The 18,681-nt window shown below is 40.1% G+C and overlaps 1 protein-coding gene across 5 annotated transcripts in view; it reads right to left on the bottom strand.

The window, feature by feature from the left end:
* The window catches only part of DLG2 (discs large MAGUK scaffold protein 2), a 4,792,098-nt gene that overhangs the window by 4,572,251 nt on the left and 201,166 nt on the right, over positions 1-18,681 (bottom strand). The gene's annotated exons all lie outside the window — the stretch shown is intronic.

Below are 18,681 nucleotides of genomic sequence, written 5' to 3' on the forward strand. Positions count from 1 at the left end.
ATGAATTACCACATAGGTGGCAGTACACTAAACACCGAAAGTGTGATGAGAAACTTAGGGACACAGGTAGACAGTGGTCTCATCTTCGATAACCACATCGCCACAACAGTCAGGAAATCCTTCTATGTGGCACACCTCATTACTAAGAGATTTTCATCCAGAAAAGAGGACGTCATTGTCCCACTGTACTCATCCCTCATTAGATCCATTATAGAGTACAATGCCCCATTTGGTATGTACCTCACAAGACATCTGCAACAGCTGAAAAGGCCACAGAAATACCTTACTAAAAGAATCACAGGCCTAAAGCAGATGCCCTATGCTGACTGTCTAAAAAAAACTCCAGCTATTCTCTGTGGCATATCATCTACTCAGAGGTGATCTCAGCTCAACATACAAGGCCATGTCAAACCCTGAGCTGTTGGACATGCTCCACTTAAAGAAATCCCTTCCAATCCCTCAGTGCCACACGCTCCAGGGATCTAAACCTTGTCATCACAATGAACAAAACATGCTAGAGGGATAGGTTCCTGACCCAGAGACTCCCCATAGTTTGGAATAGACTGCTCATACATGCCAAGCAGAGCACCTCCTTGGCCCTCTTCAAAAGGAACCTTGACGATTGGATGGGAGATAGGAAATACATCTCGGGGGTCATGTCAGTCACCCTGCTAGACAGGGGTCCAGGAAAGTAAATATTGTGGGAAGAAATATCCAGGGAATTGTTATGGCTAGGCCTGTATAGGCCCTAGGGCCGATAGCCTAGTACCAGCCTATGAACCTATGAACCTATGAACATATATAATATATATATGTCTGTATGTATGAGTAAGTATGTCTGTATCATTATGTAAGGAAAAAGTCAAAATAAATGACTAGTGAACCTCATATTTAGAAAAAAAAAACAAAAAGCATTACTAATAGTTACAGTTGATAATAATACCATCCACCTAAACATTAACTATTCAAAACTAACTAACTAACTAAATAAATAAACTCAGGCAAACTAAAAAAAAAACAACCACAAACTTTCTTTTTTGCAGATGGAACAATTCTTGTACATCCTCTCAAGCCATCCCCCTGGATGTAAAAATAATAAAAAAAAAAACAATAAAAGAAGAAATACCCTGTAAAGACAAATGCATTACTAGTACACATTCAGATATTGCACTGACAGTATGTTCTCCTGAAAAGCAGTAACATATAGAAATAGCACAGTAAATATATTCACATCCAGTCAACCCTTCTGAAACAGTCAGCTCACTAAAGGCCATATCACATTAGATAAAACCTTTTACACAGAAACCTACTCACCTATGCAACAAATAAACAATTTTTGTTTCAAAACTATCTCGTATAAATCACTTCTCTAAAAATAAATACATTACTAAAATGTGGCATTTGACTTTTTTTTGCAACCTTTGCCTATTATTACTTAAACTGTGAAAATCAGGAGAAAGTAATGCTGGCCCAAACCAGACCCAACATAATGAATATATCCCAAAACCTTAAAATTACCCTTCTAAATATTTGCAACATCAATAATAAAGTGACTCACTTTGATGCATGGTTAGCAACCACAAACAATAATTATTGTTGCTATCACAGAAAAATGGATGAAAGGGAACTTCCATCAGTCTTCCTGTACACAAAACAATGATCTCAAAACATAGACCAGGCACTAGAATAGCAGGAGGTGTAATTATTTTAGTGTAATTAAACACACCATTCAGCATAATCTCCTCTACCACTGCAAATACGAAATTAGACAAAGCTTCAAGATAGGTTTCATACCACACTATTCTGAATAGCAACACCCACACATACTTCCGACCTCCCCCATTAACTGCATACAGCAAACAATCCTTGTTATATTCCCAAGACAGTATCATAAAAAAAAAGGAAACATATAATACATAACACTTCCTGTAAACCAACTAAACAAAATCCTCCAGTACATCAATCTTGTACAACTAGTTTAGAACCCAAGTACAGCCAATCCACAAAACAATAATGACTCTACTCTAGATCTTCTACTACCATAAAGCATAAATGCTCAAAAACAGAAATTCAAGTCAAAAACTTCAGCAATCGTCACCCTGTTATATCAACATGGCCCATCAAAATATCCAGTGCGCCCCATCAAATAACTGATGGTAGACCATTCCTTCAACAAAAACTTAACATTGTAGATGAAAAAGTTATTAAAAAACTATAAAATGTACATCAGAGCATCTACAACTCTGATAACTTTTGAGGGCCTTACATCTCTCAGACCCTTGACTTCATGCTGTTATTTCCACCTGAGTAATTACACTGCAGTCTTTGTCAGTTAGGGTGTGTTACAATGACTGAAAGAAAGCCAAAGTTGAAAATCAATACTGAATTTCTTCTCTTAAGTATGAGTTTTGTTTGTTCAGGTCCTTACTGCTTGAAAAGCTTGTTCAAAAAAAAAACTGTAAAATGCACCTCAGATAATCATCTAGAGACCTCCCATGGCTACTTGAAGCCCCAAGACCACAGCTTAATGCAATTGTTTCCTGTGTTGTTATCAGAGAGAAGTATTAAAATATGTTAAATGAATGTAAGAATGCAGGCAAAAACTAAAGGATAAGACAAACTTCAACAAGTCATCTGGATGATGTAGGTAGGCTGGGATCAGAAGGCACTGGATGGTGTTGGGGTTGTGTCATGGAGCCCTTTTGCCTAGGGCACCAGATGTCCTAAGGCAGACCCTCCTAATCAGGAAGGTAAAAGAGCTGAAGGGAATGCTTTCATAAGGGTGTAAAGACAGTTTAATCATAAGCTGTGAAATGTTACGTCAGGGGAAAACTGCTCCAAGGATTATTCTCCCCTTAAACTAAAGCTAATATAGAGAGATAGTAGATATTTATTAAAGGATCCCTCAGAGAAGTAAGGAAATATAGTATTGTGAGGTCAGTTTGATGAAAATGGAATTAGAACAGAAAAAAAAAGCCGCCTGTCACTGTGGCATGAGGATGTACTGTACCGGAGGAGCCAGGGATTGGGTAACCCATGGCAATAGTTTATTGAACAGTTTCCCCAGCTCAGTCCAGTTATGGAAGCCAGAAGTGCTACAGATTTGTCTAATGCTATAGCAGCAGGGATGGTGGGCCTTCCTGTTTTCATTTTATTTTATTTTAATTTAGTTTAGTTTAGTTATTTGTGCTTTGGTAATCAGGAAAGTCCAACTGAGCCCATGACCCATTTCCACTGGATACCCATGGAGAAAAGCTCCATAACAGATTTAAAAACATTTAAATAATAGTTGCTGAGCTACAATGGAAGAAAAGCATGCAACAGATTAAATATTTTACAATGAGAAGGGTAGGAAGGCTCCACAAATACACATAAAAACATTTTATAATAGCTGATAAATAATTTACATACAAGGGAAGAAAAGCTGCAGATAAACTCGTTATAATAGATTGGTGTGTGCCTCATATTCAAGAGGATACAGGCCCCCACAACAGATGAAAATACATTTACAGAGATTGTGATCAAGAATACATGTAGCACAAGTACCAAGATAATTTGCAGAAGTGGATAGCCTGTGCCAGTTATGGTAATATATGGTTATTCATAATATGGACTGTATTTCTAATATTATACGGAGGCAAGAAATAAAAGAGTTTTCTGATGACAGAACAGGAAGAGGACTAGAATGAGATGGGGAGGAGCAATCTACAGGATGGAAAATTAAAGACAGGGAGAGAAAAAGAGAGCTGAATAGTATTAGAGAGATGAATGAGAATATTATGGAAGGACACTAGCGAGACAACAAATAGTCCTAAGTTTCCACTACTAGGACTATGAGAGGTACTGTTGATGTTGCACCTTTACCACATGCTAAGTATATCTCTCATCTGTCCAGATTTTCACAGAATATTGAGATTTTCGACTCGTATTTTTGGTCCGTTCATCATAAAATTTATGGTTTTCTGACAAATCACTGAGGACTGAAGTCTTTAAATGATGTCATATAGTTTCAGACTATATATCCTTCAGAAAATGCATGCTAGCACAAATTGTATAATTCTAGTATCTTTCTAATTTTATAGCAGCAATATTTCAAATTTTCCCTGTTTTTGGATCGTTGTCCCCTCATTATTTCAGGCTGCTAAGATATGGAGGTGTTAGTGATTCAGAGTGTGAAAGATGTAGTTATGTGCATGTGTGTGTATGTGTGTGTGTGTGTGTGTGTGTGTGTGTTTGTGTGTGTGTGTGTGTGTGTGTGTGTGTGTGTGTGTGTGTGTGTGTGTGTGTGTGTGTGCGTGTATCTACATATATATATATATATATATATATATATATATATATATATAAAATAGAGAGAGAGAGCGAGAGAGATAGTGATCTTGAAATTGGAAAGGTTGCTATTATGTTTAAGGGATAAGGGGAGACAGTTCCAGGAGTGGGTTACATAGCTGGAACAGAGAGAGGTTCCTGCTGACAGGTGTGGTTTGTAGGTAGTGAGGATCATTATGTATGCAGTAAGACTAGTAGGGCTTTGCTTTGTTTAGGTTAGTAGTTTAATTTCTGGACTAGGAGTAGTTGGGTATAAATGAGTTGCTTGGGTAATTCAAGCCAATCAAGCTGTTTTAGGGCTTAGCAGTGATGGGCTCTGTTTGATGAATTAACGTCAAATTTTATTTTATTGTAGTAGTGGTTTAGTTTATTTTGGATGGAAATTTGAAAGTTAACTGAAGTGGGAATTAGAAGTGTAGGGTCCAGGAGATTCATGGATGAATCAGTTAAGAAGGTTTTGTATTCTGTAAAGTGTCCCTAATTTTTGTTTTTTGTTTTTTTGTTGCTGTTTTTTTTTTGTTTGTTTGTTTGTTTTGATAAACTATTGCCATATAAGTCAAATTTCAGGTTATCATCAATTTTCATGCCTAGTGGTTTGGTATAGGAGATTATGTCTACAAGGATGTTATCAGAGGCTGTTATTGAGAAATTTGCTTGAGGTGTGTGGCTTTTTTTAGAAATAATAACAGCTTTGTTTTGTTTTTTTCCTTTTTTTTTTTTTCTTCAGTTGGATTAAATAGAAGCCTGGAGTTACTGAGTTAGCTTTGAACTAATGAAAATGATTCTTGAGTGAGGTGTTGTACAGTAATTGGATAAGTGGTAATGCAGATTAAAGAGGAATCACCTGCATGTCTTGTGAAAGATGTTTGACATTTGGCAGACTTTAGGTTGCTGTTTTAAATATATTGAAAAGCAGTGGCCTTAGTATGGAACCGTGGGGGACACCTGTTTTGACAGGAAAGAAGTATGAGTAGGAATTAGTTCATTTACCAGACTGGAATCTATTGGAAAAGCAGCTGGAGGAGGTGTATGTGTTTGATAAGCCAAGTGAAGAGAGTCTTTTAAGAATTAGGCTATGGAAGACAGTACTGAAGGCCTTGGACAGATCCAGAAACATGTCAGCAATCAGTTGGCGTTTGTCTCTGGTTTGGATTGGGTTAATAGCATTGGTGAAGTTTAAGAGAGCTGTGGTAGTGAAAGTGGTCTGAAACCATATGGGATGGGGGTCAGGAAAAGTTTGTTTGCAGATGAAACATTTATTGATTATGAATTCATTTTTTAAATATTTTTGAAAGAGAGGAGAGAATGGCAGTAGGTCTAAAGCTGGATACATCATTGGCATTATCTCTCTTGTGAAGTTGTATAGTGTGAGATTTTTTCTAGATGGCTGGAACATGTGATTCTTGAATATATCTATTTATGAAAATGGATGCTGGAATGGAAATCAGGCTGGCTGTTGCTTTAAGGCATCACCTGGAATTCCATCTGGAGCTAGTGTACTCGTTTTAATTTGTTTGAAGTAGTTCTTGATTGCTTTGGTCGATAATGGTATTAATGGAACCAGGAGGTAAAACTGAGTAGGATGCCATCAGAATGTTGTAGCATTTTAGCCTGTATTGAATTTGTTTATGGAGTAGTTTAGCAATGCTAGAAATAAGGTGATCATTGAAAGCATTAGCTGTTTCTTCACTTGAGCAATGGTGGTTGGGATTTGGTTGTCCATCTCAGTGAGGGGGAAGCATTTTAAATATGGTGGCCCAGAATTGTCCAGCTTTATTGCAGCATCCATTCTGCAAATTGGATAGTTTATTTTCAAACCTGATCTGGCATTTGGCTTTCTTTCATATGTATTTATTATTGCTGAAAATTGTTTTATGTTTTATTTTTGTGATATTCCAGGCTTAATGTATACTTCTTTGTTACTGATATTAGGCTTTAGCCAACATTCTATTATTGCAAATATGACAGAATAGTGATATTTTATCCATACTCGTAGTTTGGAATTTTGTTTAAAATGTTTATGAAGTTTATATGGAATAGCTTGAGTTTATTTTGGCATTTAATATTTTGTGGCTTGAGGTCCTTGGGTTATCAGGCTGAGTTGCTTTATTATATGTGAAGTAATTTTGTTTCTGAGTGGATCCAGGGTTGGGGAGAATGTCACTGAAGTGCACTTGTATATCTGTATTCTTTTAGTTTTTGTGGAACAGCTAGTGAGAGTACCTTTGAACCTTTTTGAGGGGGTATGGTTTAATGAGGTTTGCATAGTGATTTTTAATATATGTTGGGGCCTAAACTGAATTGGATTGATGAAGGTGTTAGATTGTAATCATGTGTCTTTTGGAAGAAGGTGAAGTACTCAGGGACCTGTGTATGGCAAGATGTAGAGCAGGTTAATAATATGAGTATGAGGGAGGTCAGCATGAGGCATATCAAGGTGGGGCATGGGGAGTTTAGGGTATGGGCTGTTTTATAAGAGAGTATATTTAGATGGTGAAGAGTAGAGTATTGGTATTGTCAGTTATAGAAATAAGGAGATGGAGGATGTAGTTACTGGCTTTGGCAGAAGGAATTTGTTGTGGTTTGGCAGTATTATTTTGTGGGCAGGCCAAAGTATTTGTCAGCTCTAGTTATTTGGTGATGTAAGAGGTTGTTATTGTTAATTAGCTTTTGACAGGAGGAAGCTGTTTTGGATTGGTAATACTTTTGTGTGAGTGGGCTAAGGTGAGAATAGGTAGGGATTGGGCGATGGGGAATGGAGTGAACCCAGGTGTAATGAGGATGAATAGCATTGGCTGCCCCAGGCAGTATTGTAATTTGACCAAAATCAATCTGAGAAGATTTCCTGACAACAGGCAAGTGTTAGCTAATACCTGTACTGCAGAAAATTTTGTTTATTCAGTTGAACTTGTATTTGTCATATACGTATTACTCTGTAATTTATAGGGTAATGTCAATATTTTTAGATGTAGTTTCTTTCTCTGCTGTAAGGAAAAATATATGTTACAGCTGCATAAGTAGGGAAACTAGTGATACTGGGGAGACAGATGCTATACTGTAATGGGAGGGTGGTAACAAGTAGATTACAATTGCAAAAGGTACTATTAATTGGAATGTTTAAAGGGAATATTATCTAAAATGTATAGGTAAAGTTCAATATTGTTGAAGGTAGATTGGTTCTATGCAGCAAGGTAAGATGTCTATATAGGTCAGTACAGCAGCACGTCAAACACCAATAACATTATTGGAGAGGACTTAAGATTATTTTTAGCAGTTATTGAAAAACACTAACATACATGGCTAATAATGCAGGCACAAATCTTGTTTATCCTCTGTGTAGGAACTCTTTGTTCTTGTAGCTTAGGGTCACAGGTTCATAGGTATATACTAGGCTAATGAACACAAGGGCCTTTATAGCCTAGCCATGCAATCCAACCCAGTTGTGTCCCTATACGTTTATCAGAAGGGGGTATGTAAGTTAGGAAGTTTCTAGAGGTTATGTGTGGGGGTAGTGTGTTAGTTTGGGTATTATTGTCTGTTTCTGTCTATTAGAAACATGGAGCTCAGACCCAGGGTGAATTTCCAATTTCCCATTTATTGTTCAAAGTTATACTTAAATAGCATTAGGGATACACTCTGCTTCACATAGATTAATAGCCTGTTTCAGAACATAGAGATCCACTGAGACACATATCTGTCTCGCCAACATGTCTTATTTCTGTCATAAATGAAATTTAAATCCTTGGATCTAATAGACCTGATGCTGTTCCTTTTGTAGATGTGCAAAAGGTCTATAAGACCTGGAACAGAGGATGACTTTTATGCCAGCATAGACCGTATTTCTGTAACTAGTAGGAGACAGAGTAAAGAGCTACAGACATGATTTAAAGGTAATCCATACAGGAAAATATGTTTATACCTTGGATTTTCCTGCTATGGAACCTTTGCAGGCATTCAAACTGTTGCGTATGTCTGGTCAAGTACATGTCAAATGGAGCATTATACTCAATGCTGGGTCTGACAAAGGTAGGCTAAAGTGGAACTATGACTTCCTTGCACCTGGATGACATACCCTTTTTCAGAAATTGGGTGACGTAGAATAATTTATTACTGCCTTGGACACATGTTGGTCAAGACCCAGATTACTGTATAAATATGTTCCCAAATCCCTGACTACTGTGTTAACACTTTTGTACCATATCAATGAAGTAATTATCCTGACTGGCTATTTTCCCAAAAGGTACTATATTGCATTTTGTTGCATTGACATTTAGTCCATGGCTTTGGCAGCAGTCATTGGTCTATGTTAGACCCTCCTGCAAGATATTTCTGTCATGAGAAAAATTTATGATAGTTCTCAGTCTGCAGTCATCTGCAAACTTGGCCATCCAAAGGACCTTGACATTAGCCTTTACATGTAAGAAGTAGGTCGAAATAGGACCAGTCCCAGCATGGAGCCCAAAGGTACACTGCTGGTTACAGGTATCTTAGTGGAGGTGGTATCACCAAACCAGACTTCCTGGGTCCTGTCTGTAAGCCAGCTGGCAATCCAACATGTTAAGTAGGGGTTTATGCTCAGTTCAGTGAGTTTGTTAACTATACACAATTGGGGTATTGTATTGAATACCTTAGCCATGTCTAGGTAGGAGGTATGCACCATTTTCTCCATCCATTGCCGCAGCACAGCATTGGCAGATGCTGTGCAGAAGGGTTCATGATCTTTTGGCAGCCAACTATGGATTCTTGCCATAGACTTCTTACTTGAATATATTAATCAAATGGGAGCAAGTGTTTTTTTTTTTTTTTTCTTGGGTGGAGCTTCTGAGAGACTATGGTAAAATAAAAGTATAATATGGACACAAGCAGCATGATCTCCAAACAATGCTGAACAAAGAATATCAAGTGTAAAAGGTAGAACTTTTCTGGCATTATAATATTAGTTCATATCTTAGACTGCATAGTGATGTAATTTATATGGCTAGGTATAATTATTGTTGCATGGTTGGCTCTTGGTCATGGCTCATATGGTCAAGACTAAAGGGAGAGGGCTGATGTGCACAGCTGGAGGAGAGATTTGGGTGGCATGTTGAATGGGTAGCATCAATGAACTTGCTTTTCATGGATTGTTTCTGCTTTTCAGCTTTGCATAGTGAATGCTTGGGATGGGTGTTTTTGGCAGAGTGCCATGATCATAGTAGTTCATGAGATTCATGCTAATGTAGATCAACGGTGGTGAGGACTTTGATGGTGGTTTCCAGTGGTTCGCCAGCTGGTAGGTGTGTGTTTGGGCCGTAGATGCCTTTTGAAGAGCAAACACTAGTGTATCAGATATATAAAAAAAAACAAAAAATAAAATAAAATAAAAATCTTCAACAGTGTAATTATTGTGCTGGATAGAGTGGAGTCTCTGCTATTAGTGGCAGCAGAGACTATAAACTATCTTGAACTGTTACTTGCGGTGACATAGACTGGGGTAGATTTGGTGCATGGCTCCATTAGTAATTCTTAGGGCAGAGTTGGGTTTTGAGATGTTGCAGACATTTGGATTTGGGCTCAGCGAGCTCTTGGGTTTAAGTGTGTTTTATATATAAGCTGGCCTAGTTCCTCATAAGCTGCGTGCAACTCACTCCATTCTCCCACTCTAGTAGTATGCGGGTGTTCCTCTTAAGCTGCGTGCGACACTTCATTTACCTTTACGTTCTCGGGAGTGAGCTTATATTATAAAAAAAAAAAAATATATATATATATATATATATATATATATATATATATATATATATATATTATATATAAATGTAGTTATAAATAAAAAGACTGGTTCATTGTCCCATGCTGTCCATCGGGTTTCCCAAGCTAGTAGTATGTGGGTGTTTGGCATGGAGGACATCACCAGACAACTTACTGTATTTTCTGCACACTGTCTTAGTTTTGGGGGTGGGGAGCAGACCTATTATCAGATTGTGTAGTGGGCATATACAACCATGAATCCTTAAATGCACCAAACACTGGCTTTGGACAAAGACAGTTAGATCAACTGTACAGATTTTTTTTATTTTTTTATTTTTTTTTTTTTGTGGGGTGAGTTTGGTCTGTTGCTGTTGCAGATTTTGAGGAGTGAAGTATAAAAAAGGTAACAAGCATTTTGTATACACACTACTGCCAAACTGGTACTCCTGTCAACGTTCTAGGTTTGTAAGAGTAGAATATAAATTCTCCCCATGTTGAACCTGTGTCCTCCCCATTGCCTCTAGCTTGTCTATTTTTCCTTAATAAATTGAAAGGTATGTGGTGGGTTAAATGCTTTAGATTGCTTGTCTGTTGTGTGGATCTGAGGAGGGATGACCACTGGCAGTACGTAACTTACATAGTCATTCGTGGGCAATATTTCACTGTTCATGTGCAGGGAAACCCTTTGGTAGACTTCATTTGTTAGTGGTGGAGGGGGGAGTTCTGTTATAGAATTAACTGATTGCCTTTGTGATTGGAGTTAGCTATTTCATAAAAGGGCAAGGTATGTCCTTTTTCAGTGCAGTTCCAGGGGGAATATCGGTAAATGAGTCAGGTATACAGTATATATAGATATATAGATATGTAGATATGTAGAAGTTCGTAGGTTCATAGGTTCATAAGTTGGTACTAAGCTATCGGCCCTAGAGCCTGTACAAGCCTAGCCATAACAATTCCCTGGCTATTTCTTCCCATAATATTTACTTCCCTGGACCCCTGTCCATGTGATCCCTGGGGTAAATTTCCTATTTCCCATCCAGTCGTCAAGGTTCCTTTTGAAGAGGGCCAAGGAGGCTCTCTGCTTGACATGTATGGGTAGTCTATTCCATAGTATGGGGAGTCTCTGGGTCAGGAACCTATCCCTCCAGCATGTTTTGTTCATTGTGATGACAAGGTTCAGGTCCCTGGAACATGTGGCTCTGATGGATTGGGATTTCTTTAAGTGTAGCATGTCCAACAGCTCTGGGTTTGACATGGCCTTGAATGTTAAGCAGAGATCGCCTCTGAGTAGAGGATATGCGACAGAGTATAGCTGGAGTTTTTTTAGTCAGCATAGGGCATCTGCTTTAGGCCTGTGATTCTTTTAGTGAGGTGTTTCTCTGGCCTTTCCAGTTGTTGCAGTGACTGGGAGAGGTTTTTTTTTTTTGCAAAACTCAATAACAATAAATGTATCCTTCTTTCTCCTCATATTCTTACAGCTCTGGTAACCATCTGACTCCTTAAACTAACTAAGGTACTTTATGGTTTGTCTTAAACACCAGTTCTGTAAAACTGTATGCAGAATCTGGACTCAGATGTTGTTGGACTACAGGTGAGAATCACATGGAAGAAAAAGTGCCCTTCATTCCTAGTGCATAAATTCCTCTTAGGTACAGTGGATATAAAAAGCGTACACACCCCTGTTAAAATGCCAGGTTTTTGTGACACACACACACACACACACACACACACACACACACACATACATATATATATATATATATATATATATATATGTGTGTGTGTGTGTGTGTGTGTGTGTGTGTGTATATATATATATATATATATATATATATATATATATATATATATATATATATATAAAGAGAGACTGCAATAAATCAATTCAAAACTTTTCCCACCTTTAATGTGACCTGTAACTTGTACAATGCAATTGAAAAAAAAAAACAAATCTGTTAATGGGGGAATATAAAACAATAAAAAATGTACAATAAGCTGGTTGCATAAGTATGCACACCCTTAAACTAATACTTTGTTGAATTGTCCAGATATTTGCTCTAAGAGGTATGGCTCACATTCACTTCTGCTGCTACTTTTACTAGCTTGACGTTGATACCGAGTCCCCATACTAGAGTGCATCTGCAGTTGACTCCTATTGACGTAGCTAGGCATTGGATATTGCTTGTTCATATTTGCATTAATATTTCTAAAACCATGCTATGAACAAGGTTTTAATGAGATTTCACCTTAAATTTGCACAGTAGTAAACTCAACTGCATTAATCTGAAACGCTTAGTGGGGTAAATGCATATAAACTGTCCTATTTCACATTTTTAAATATCTCAACAACCAAGTAACACAGATGGAACTTGTAGCCTCATATGAAAGCTCTCACTCAGATGATTAACTGTTACTGACAGAGACAGTCCCCAGGATTCACGAAGCCTCCGTGTAAGAGTTATAACTCTTACACGGAGGCTGCAGTTAAACTGAGTGATGTCAGCATGCTCTGCATATTCATGAGAGCATGCTGAATCACACCTAAGTCGAACACGGCCGTGTAAGACAGTAGGGGGCGTGGCCGTAGGCAGAGCCCTGTAAGCGGACACGCCCCCAGAAGTGTAAAAGTGCCCAAAGCAGACACCCACAACAGAGTCCACGGAAATGTGAATAAACACAACACAACACATGCCCCTACAGACTATTAAACATAAAACAATCTAAATGAACATGTCAAATTTTTTTTAAATTGTAAAGATGTTTAACCATGAGTGCGCTCGTTTGCGCAGGCGTGCCCATAGCGCAGCTACAGTTAGCAGTCAATGGGAAAGCATATAAGAATTAAATATGCAAAATAAGCTAGGAAGCAATAGCGAAGCGGTAGAGATGCCGGCTGCAGAGCAGGCATTCATGGTTCGAGCCCCCACAACACAAATTTTTTTTTTCTCAAAATAAGCAGGAAACAAGTCCCTGACACATATATGTACACATAAAACCAGAATATATGTAAAATGCAATGTAATAGCCTATTTATATTGAATAAATGTGAGCTAAGAAATGAATATAAACTACCAGATGTGCCCATAGCTGAGCTACAGTTCAACAGAGTGAGGTTATGTGCCCGTAGATAAGCATTGGTTTAACTGGTGCAAAATGAGTGCCTGTAGCCGAGCAGTGGTTTACCACGCTAAATATATGTGCCCCTAATTGAGCTAAGCGGCATATGCGTGCCAATAGCCAAATGAGTCTTAAACCAGCGTACCCCATTTGCGCGGAGCTGCGCACCGCGCAAACAAGCTAACCGACGGGCAACGTTGAGCAAGCCGTATCAAAACTGCCTTCACACAGACACACCCCACAGCATGTCTAGACAGTCATGAAAAATAAAAAGCAGTGGTCAGGTTCGAACCCAGGATACTATACACCATAGTCAAGGCACAGAACCACTGAGCCATGACAGCAGTACCTAGAAATGCAATAATAGCTTATATATAGGAATGAATACAAACTGCAGCATGACAATGCAGGTTTACTGAAGTTGATACAATTCCAAATTGGCCAATCACAGATATGTGCGGGAAAAACGGACTATATAAGCCCCATAGGTGGGAATACACAGCATAAACGATTGTAGAACAGACCTGCAGGCAGAATGTCAGGTGTAGGTGAGGGTAGTCGCTTTCGAGCGCAGAGGTGGGGTGTTGAGGAGTCCAGGTACATGGCCTGGCTCCTAGTCCACAACCATGAGGCCCAACTCATGCAGGGCCAGGTCCTCTGGGGAGCATACAAGGCTGAGGTGTGGGACCAGTTGGCTCATGAACTCACCAGTGCCACAGGAATTCCTAGGACAGGTGAGCAGGTCCGTCACCACCATGCGGACCTGAAGAGACGTAAGCAGGACCAACTGAACCGTTGGATCCAGGAGGCCCGGCAATCACGCAACGCCCCACCACTGAGTAAGTATCAATTAATTATGCTTGTAGAAAGTTAAACTACCTGAAATCATGGAGATGTGTATTCCAATATTACTTCATTTATATTACAGCTGCAGGTGTCCGTTCTGCGAACCGCAGAGCCTATGCCGATAGGCTGGTGCGGTTGCGCCACCAGGCAGGTCAGTAATCCACTACTAGTAACTGTAAAGATATATAAATGTATGACAGTCAGCATAAGAGTGCAGTGTAGCCAGGAAGGAAATAAATCTGCAAGTCACAGTGTGAAAGTGTATGCAAGTATTGCCTGATTACAACAGTTCCCAGCCTGTAAGTTGAAACTAATCATGAGACTGTCCAACACATATTTTGAAATAAAACTGCCCTGCCTGTAAGAAAATAGTACACAACCTGCAGCAGCAGGTAAAGTATAGCTGCAGAAGAGGATGAAATCACATGTGTGAAATATATCCCTGTGGAAATACTGAAACATGACAGAAGTGAGAATGCTGGAAAGAACTGTAATAACTACTGTTAAAACATGTCAATAAAGCCTAGAAGTACCAGTCTGAATAGTAACATGAAAGCAAGTGAGAGAGTGTGAGAAAGTGTCAGGAATACAGCACTACAGTAGTAATAACCTCTGAATAAACTATACTGCAGTCAGGACATAATTAAATGCATGTGAGACTCAGAACCAAACAGAAACATCTGTTCAAAGTGTTGCTGCATGTGGAATGTGTACACCAAAATCTGGATATGTTGCTCCCAGTCTGAAATATGCAGATAGGATGACTGTCTGATATACCAAACATCCACACCTGTCTACAAGTATAGAAAGCACAGTTAACAGGATGATGTATCTGCACAAAGTTCGATATGAATGTGTATGAACAGCAATAAAATGTAGAGTTATGTTGCAGTAACAGTCCCATCTGCAAGGTTAAGTAGTTAACATATAGGACACTGTAGTTAGAACAGTAGTGTGTATATAACTGTAGCTATTAGAAATGTACAGCATATGTGGTTGTATTCGAAGGTGTTAATAATATGTTTGATTTACCCCACCCTCTAACCATCTATAACCCATTCCACGGGAAAATGGTATGTGCAATCACAATTACCACCCCTGGACGTCTGTCCTGTTGGGTCAAATATATTTGCATGTCTGTTGATGCATCCGCCCCGTTCATACATCCACACCTGATGGCCTGTTGCCATTAATCAACCCTGCATGTTGTTGGACTGTGTATTACTGTTCAAATTATGCATGTGCTATGCACGCTGTTCAATGGTGTGAATAACTTGGTGTTTGGTTAATGGGAATACTAATGCATGCTGTTACAACTAACTGTGAATGGTATTTATATGTCACTAACCCAAACTGTCATGACATAATGCAAAACATAGAACGACAGGGAAGGCGGGTTCCGGCGGACCCACCTCGCCCACCTCAGCTGGCGAGTGCACCTGGCACTAGTGCCCAGTCCGGACCCTCCTCCGGTGGCCCTGTGCCACCTGCGGGTGGAAGCGCTGCAGGGGATGGGGCTCGCCCCCCCTCTGCAAGTGTGGCCGGAGGAGATCCACCACTCACCCTCCGTAGCGTCCGGACTGTGGTGCGTAGGGAGATTCGGGACTCTGTCCTCGAGCCCCTACGCCAGCTCGAGGCACGGGTGGCGCAACTAACGGGCATGCCCATTGCCCCGCCTACACAGCCCCCAGCACAGCCCCGTCCTGGGCAGTGAAGGAACAGTGGCAACTGCCTATGGGTGGGGATATCAGTTCCACTGTTGCCATCTGTGGGCTCATGGGCTCTGGACATCCAAACCTCCGTCCCCGTCAATTGTGTAACCCCCACACGTGTCATACACCGCCCCTGTATGCGTCTTGTTTGTCTTGTCTGTTAACCTACTCAACCTACCTCCCCAGCTGTACCGACTACCTTCACCTGACATACCACTCTCACCTGAAAAAAAAAAAAAGGGCACTCTGTACCCACAAAAAAATTACGCCCCATACATAGCTGCCCATTCCGCACACATCTCTACTGGACATGGAACCTATCAATTCCAATTGGCTGTACAACAGGTATTATTGTTGTCCTGACACCTCTCTCAGGGGTGAAAGGTTTCAAATGTCACACCAAATTACATACATATGCACAGCTGTTGCTGCTGAAGAAATGGGCAGCTATGGGCCTTACCTACATCCCTCCTGCACATCCCAAGCTTGTTTCCCTACTGTCTTACCCTCTTTGTGACCCCTTTTTCACCACTTTCCTGTCTCCCCGTTTTCTTTTCTTTCAAAGAAAATAGCGCGGGTGTGCGCAAGAGTAAGCATGTTTAAGCGGTTGTAAGCGGGTGTGCGCTCGTGTGCGCGGAGCTAACCGCCAGTGCGCATGTGTGAGCTCCGCACAAACCAGCGCTAACCCGGTTACAACTGCTTAAAAGTGCCTTAGGCATTTTGATTGACAGGTCCTGTACTCAGTTCCAAAGAAAAATTATAATCCCACTGTGAGTCCCGAACCCTGAACCTTGGAAACTATAGTCTGCATGACTTACCACTAAGCCATGACTCTGATATAAAATCACTGTGCTAAAGTAAATATATCATGTAACAGTAGGAATGAATGTAAAGGGAATATAGATGTGTAGTACACAAAGCATGACATTTAGAATCACAAACATAAATGGTGGATTCCAATAATAGTAGTGTGTGAACAGAAACAGCCATGCTAGTGGGAATCTAGTAGGTAATAATGTCACCATAGCACCTTGCAAGACACACACACATACTCACAGCAGGATAAGCACTGCCCATACCCCACAACCCCTTACAGGAACACATCCGGACCAAGTAATAAAATATGTGGGGCAAAGGCCCAAAACCAGGGACACATTACAAATAATGGTACAACACACGCAGACAGTGCAGAAAGTAACAGGGTCTACACCTTGTGGGATGTTTGGAAGGGTATGCAGTCTGGCACAGGAATGTTTGTCACCATATTCTGACTACAGCCCAGACTGCCTTGCCAGATAAAGGTGTGCATGAGATACTGACCAAATATGAGGCAGACATGTGGACAGCCTGCAGATATCTGTACACATGATGGGTCCAACACCACCATATTTGCATAGTCAAGGACCTAGACATAGCAACAGTGAATGTCTTACGGGGATGTACCACAGACCCCATGTGAAATGTACAAACAGTAGGCAGAAAGGTGTAACACATGCAATGGTAACTATGGAGTCTGGAAAGTATTCACCACTTGCATGGCAGAAAACAGTAGTAATACATATGCCCATGCTAACCCACAGTCACAACTGCAGCATACCAGACAGTTCAATGGGTGTACCCCACTGATATGTACCATTCCATGAGGCACATAACTGATGAACCTGAAAGCCTCTGGGGCCTGCTCAGCAGCATACTCACATACCCTAATAGATGTCAAGGCCCACACCATGGCCAGACCACACTGCATGCTGTAACACCCTAGCAGATATAGCAAGCATTCCAGGGTGTGAATGTACATGGAAAATAGGAAAGCTACAGCAGCACACTACAGTCAAGACACCTAGCAGGCATACCAGTACTGACAGTAAAGGGCAACTATTGAAGCCTTAGCAACAGAGTGCAAGCAAAGGTGAAAGGAAAGCACACACACACACACACACACACACACACACACACACACACACACACACACACACACACATTAACAATAGTAGTAGTTGTAGTTGTTAGTGTACATACACAGTCTGTACAGGAAACTGGAGAAATGAATGGAGGAATGTTAATCCACAACACACTGAGAAAAATGAGAGATACCAACCTTTACACTCACAGAACGTTGTCCACAGCATAACAGCATGGTCCCTGCCCTTAACATCTGAAAGGGCTACGCCTATTTCACACACCCTTTTATAGCACAGTTCTGAAATCACAGTGAGAACTGCAATCAGTACACAACAGGCTGCATGCAATTAGCAAATGCTGGCTAACAATTGGTGCAGAGGCCATCACATGGGCATATGCAGATACCTACAAAAGTATGCTGTACTCCATGTCCACGCATGCAATACTTTCATTGCACCCTGAGAGAGAAAGAGAGAGAGAGAGAGAGAGATATAGAGAGGACTAGACTGCAACTAAGCAGACGGAAACGAATCCCTCAGCAACAGCTACCTGGAAGCTGACAACTGGGAAGTGGAGCAGCAGGACAGAGAGCCAGACAGTAGCAAAAGCAGCTGTGACAAACACAGGTACTGTAAAGTAATACTATAAAGGTGTACATACTGTGAACCCTCCATATGTGTCATTGGTCTGTATCCATATGTATATGAAGATGTGTAAAGGGCAGGAGACATACAGCACCTATCAGTGAAGGCTGTACATACATTTGTATGTGTGAGCATCTATGTGCACATATAAATGTTGTTTGATTGTAGGTTGTACTGCCATGTACAAATTAGGTTACACAGCTATGTATGTTTAGCAGTATGTTAGTGTGTGTATACAGTAAGGTAGACAAATATGCTGATATACCTGTCTAACATATGGCTATGTATGTATGTCAACATATGTATGTGTATATATATATATATATATATATGTATATATATACATATGATATGCATATATGTATACATACATAGAGAGAGAGAGATGTAGGACTACATAGACA

The sequence above is a fragment of the Protopterus annectens genome, chromosome 5.part0 (genome assembly GCF_019279795.1).
Source record: "Protopterus annectens isolate FY-2018-M chromosome 5.part0, PAN1.0, whole genome shotgun sequence".
Lineage (NCBI taxonomy): Eukaryota > Metazoa > Chordata > Ceratodontiformes > Protopteridae > Protopterus > Protopterus annectens.